The 4,134-nt window shown below is 59.7% G+C and overlaps 1 long non-coding RNA gene across 2 annotated transcripts in view; it reads right to left on the bottom strand.

Annotated features, from left to right (window-relative positions):
• The window catches only part of LOC115279173, a 16,618-nt gene that overhangs the window by 9,036 nt on the left and 3,448 nt on the right, over nucleotides 1-4,134 (bottom strand). The window contains exons 2-3 of one of the 2 annotated variants that reach the window (XR_003903264.1): nucleotides 3,350-3,446; nucleotides 3,153-3,231 (exon numbers count right to left, since the gene is read on the bottom strand). This is a non-coding gene — a long non-coding RNA (uncharacterized LOC115279173). Of the gene's footprint in view, nucleotides 1-3,152; nucleotides 3,232-3,349; nucleotides 3,447-4,134 lie in introns of those variants that run through there. The other variant, XR_003903263.1, reaches the window with a different exon arrangement.

The raw sequence follows: 4,134 nt of genomic DNA, 5'->3' as shown, positions 1-4,134 counted from the left end.
GAGGAGGGAGGGGGAGGGGTGAGGAGGGAGGAGGGGGGACAGGGAGGGGAGGAGGGAGGGGGAGGGGAGGCCAAGGAGGGGAGGGGCAGGGGAGGGGCAGGGAGGAGAGGAGGCGGCCTGGCCTCCCCTCTGGCCAGCGGCTCTCTGGTCTGGGCTCAGGCCCCAGGCCCTGGTGGCGGGGCGCGTGTGTGGCGGGGCCGCGGGTGGGGCCGCCCTCTCCGGGCGCTGGCACTGCTCTGTCCTCGCCACCCGCACAGTTCTCGCTGCTGCTTCTGAAAATGTCAACTTCTTATCTCGCCAAAATTTTTCCTGACTTTGGAGAATTCAATAAAGCAGCTGAGTAACGCTTAAAGTAATAATGAAGCTCTGTTTCTGCAACTCCCGGCCGGCTCGGAGGAGCAGGGCTGCCCTTCCGGGGCGATCAATCTTCATTTTCACCCTGGGCCGGACAGCGCCGCTGGCCACGGGCCCTGGGGAGGCGGCCGGCCCGGGAGGCCCAGGCTCTCAGCAGCCGCCCGCCCCAGCAGGAGGGAAGGCCTCTGGGGCCCTGCTCAAGGACCCCGCAAAGCCCTTCCATGTCGACCCCGCCCCCCACGACAACCAAGCACCCTCCAGCCACCATTCAGGTGCACCCCACTCTGCTCTGAACCTGCCCGGTGCTGGTCCCTCTGGGAAACTCCTATCCACCCTCCAAAGCCCAGCTCAAGGCCCAGCCAGGCCTCTTCCCTGCCTTCGGCCTCGGACGGGCTGGGCAGAGCTGTTTGTACGGCCCGGGCCAGCTGAGCCACACAGTGGCCTAGGAGGGGGCAGTGCCGTTTTTCCCAGGCACAGAGTCAACAACGCAGGACTCAGAGCAGGGCCCCCGGGTTTGTTGACTGCGGGCTGCACGTTGGGTGTGTGCGGCTCGAGGAGCAAACTGAGTGAGCTTATCAGGAGCTCAGGGCCACGGGTGGCAGACGCCAGGCAGACGGGACTTCCTCCCAGGACCCAGTGATCTTCACAGCCCTGCTCCCTGGTGGGACACTGCACGAGGGGCTTGGGCCCTGCACGGGGCAGCCAGGCCGAGCAGTTAGGTCCCAGTGACACCCTCCAGCCCTCTGTGCCCTTAGCCAAAGTCAATGGCTCCAGGAGCCTTGCTGGGTCTGCCTGCTCAATGGGGCCTGGCAGTGTCAGGCATCAGGACAAAGACAAAAAGGCTGGTCCCATAGCCAGCTGGCCCGGGGGCGGCTCCTTCATGAGCCCTGTCAGGCCAAGGAGCCCCAGCTGCTCACCCGTTCTCCACTCCCCCCACCAGCCTCTACCTCAGGAACACGTGTGCGGCTGAAGGCCCACAGGGGAATCTGACGGACGTGTTCTTGACCCGAGAGGGGTTTACTCCCTAGAGCTGATGTGGGCAAGTGGCCGGGGCCTGCATTTGGCCAAATGCCTGTTTTTTTTTGCAAATACCTCCCAGTGGGACACAATCCTGTGGGCTCTCTTACATAGAATCTATGGTGGGCTCTCCATGTGAGAGCAGAGCTGAGGAACCAGGACAGACCGCGTCTGGCCCCCAGAGCTGAGGTCCTCATGATCGGGCTGGTTCCAGAATGTTTGCAGACCTACCCCTGCTCCCCAGGGCAACTTGTCTGAGGCAGGGGGACTCGCCGTGAGCACCCCCCTCCCGGCAGCCCTGCCATCCCCCGCACTCCCCGGGGCACAGCCCAGACTCAGCCTCAAGTCGCTGGGGGACACTCCTCCAGTAAAGCCAATAGGAAAGGACTCTCCAATAATGTGGACTGCGAAGAGGGTGAGTGGGCCGGGTCCCGACCTGCAGGGGGGGTCAGGAGGCTTCCGGCGAGACACCGAGTGCTGAGCTGGGTGAGTGCACAGAGCTGGGAGGCCAGACTCCAAGTGGGGGTGCAAGAACACACAGGGCTCCCCGCCTGAGTCTGGGGGTCGTCCTCCGGGAAGAGCTGAGCCCCACATCCCCGCCCTCCCTGGAGCCTTTGGGGAGAAAGCACTTCAGCACACAGCCCGGCCTCACCACTCACCACTCAGCTGCTCATCCCTAAGTGGTATTACCAGCGATTACACGGACTGCAGCCGTGCACACGAGTTATTGCTGCCTAATTGGGTCATCGTTTTGACAAATGTGTCACTCTGGAGATCCTGACTGCAGACCGATCCCCAGCCCCTCTGCCACAGAATATGCTCTGCCCCCCGCCCCCACCCTCTCCTTGGCCTTCAGGTTCGTGCTCCTTGTAAAGCACTTGGTCTCTCACACCCATGGACTCCCTAACCCACCCTGCTAGGCACCCTCCAGTTTACGAGGCTCATTTATAAATCACCCCCTACTTAATCCTAGAATGGGCAGCACCTCGACAGCCGCTGAGTCTAACCAACTAGATACAGACAGGGAACTCGAGGTCTGGAAGGCGACCCGCCCTTGACGCACGGGTGGTGGGGGCAGTGGGCAGTGACGAGGGCCCCTCCCAGGTGTGCAGCCCCTGCTTCATCTCCCAGGAAAGGGCAGGCAATCCTGGGCCGTTTACTGCAGGGGGATCTCTGGGCTTCTGCACATGCCGGGCAGTGTAGGGACAGGAGGGACCAGAGTGGTGGTCCTCCTCCCCTGTGCTGCACAGCTTCCATTACTCATTACTGTTATCACCAAGCTCTGCACCTCGGAGATGTGCAGATGGGAACTATGTCAGCTAAAAATGAAATAAAAGTAAACATAAAGTTAAAATTTAAAAAAAATAAAAAATAAAGTAAAAATAGAAGTAAAATAAAATAAAGTAAAAAATAAAAGCTAAAAATAAAAGTAAAAATAAAGAAGCCAAAGCATCGGTCGCTGTTTGGGGATTCTGATTTAGGGGGTCTGTGGTAGGTAGAAATGAAGTTTCAAACTTTGTCCTCATGATCCAAGCAAGGGGCCCCTGTCCAGGGTCCTGAAAGGCGGGGGCTCTCTGCCTCCGTTCCGGAAGGCTGGCCTCCTGTCCCAGAGCAGGAAGGGACATTTTCCACAGGGACGCTGGACATGCTGGATCATTCTAACCCCAGGCAGTACCAGAAGGCTGGGGCTTTCCAGCCCTTTAGAGACAGGTGGGCCCCAGGACAGGGGCCTGAAGTCAAGGTTCCAACCTTGACTCCACCACTGGCAAGGTAGAGAACCTCTCTGAACCTCAGTGTGCCCATCTGTAGAACGGGTGAATCCTCCACACCCCATGAGAACGCAGAAGGAGGGCTCTGCATCTGAAAAGGCTCACACAGAGTCTTGTTCTCTCCAAACCCCAATTCCCATCTTGAGCGCCCCCCCAACACCCTTTTCTATCAAGAGAAATATTGGAGAAATGGCTCTAAAAATACTTACTAAGTAGCAGGCTGTGTGGGTGGCTGGCTGCCTCCTTCATCGGCATTTAAGGCTGGCACTGCTCCAAGGGCCCAGAAGAACTGTCTGGGAGGTGGGGCTGAGAAGAATGATTGTCATGAGACACAACCCGCCCCCCCCCCCCGCCTTGGCCAGGAGCTCAGAGCCTGTTAGAGCAAAGCCGGGGGCCAATAGGAGGGGCTGATGGCACCAAGACCCGGAGGCCAGGGACCACAGCCCCCAGCCTGATGACAGCCTCACTCTGTATTGATCTGACACAGGGGTCTGATTGGAGAAATTACCAGTTAATGCCTTGGCAAGGCTAGGGATCCACCACAGAGAGACTCCCTGGAGACGGGGGGGGGGGGGGGGGGCATGGCAGAGGGAGGAGGGGCTGATGACGGGGCGGCTTTGTGGGGGCTCGTCACCATCAACCACGGGGATGGGTGACACACACTCCGATGGGCCAGAGAGGGCCAGGGGACATGCCCCCAGCAGCTGGCCTGGACCACTCCCTGGTCTGGCTCCAGGTCTTCAGAGGCCTACTTGGTCCATCCAGTCACTTGACCAACACTGGCTGAGCACCTACTATGTGCCTCCAGAGGCAAAGCCCTGAAACCCCTGAAGGACCGTGAGTGTTCCCAGTCCTGGGGCAAGCCTGGGAGTAGGGGGTGGGATAGGGATTGGGGAGGGCTTTCTAGAGCAAGGTGGACTTCGCTTGAGTCTCCAAGAGACCAGGAGTTACAGGTTTGAGGACCAGGAGAAGGGCGCTCCTGAGAGAGCAGGAG

The sequence above is a fragment of the Suricata suricatta genome, chromosome 15, assembly GCF_006229205.1.
Source record: "Suricata suricatta isolate VVHF042 chromosome 15, meerkat_22Aug2017_6uvM2_HiC, whole genome shotgun sequence".
NCBI lineage: Eukaryota > Metazoa > Chordata > Mammalia > Carnivora > Herpestidae > Suricata > Suricata suricatta.
The sequence above is the reverse complement of the archived record's forward strand: the minus strand, read 5'-3'. Positions and strand labels throughout refer to the sequence as shown.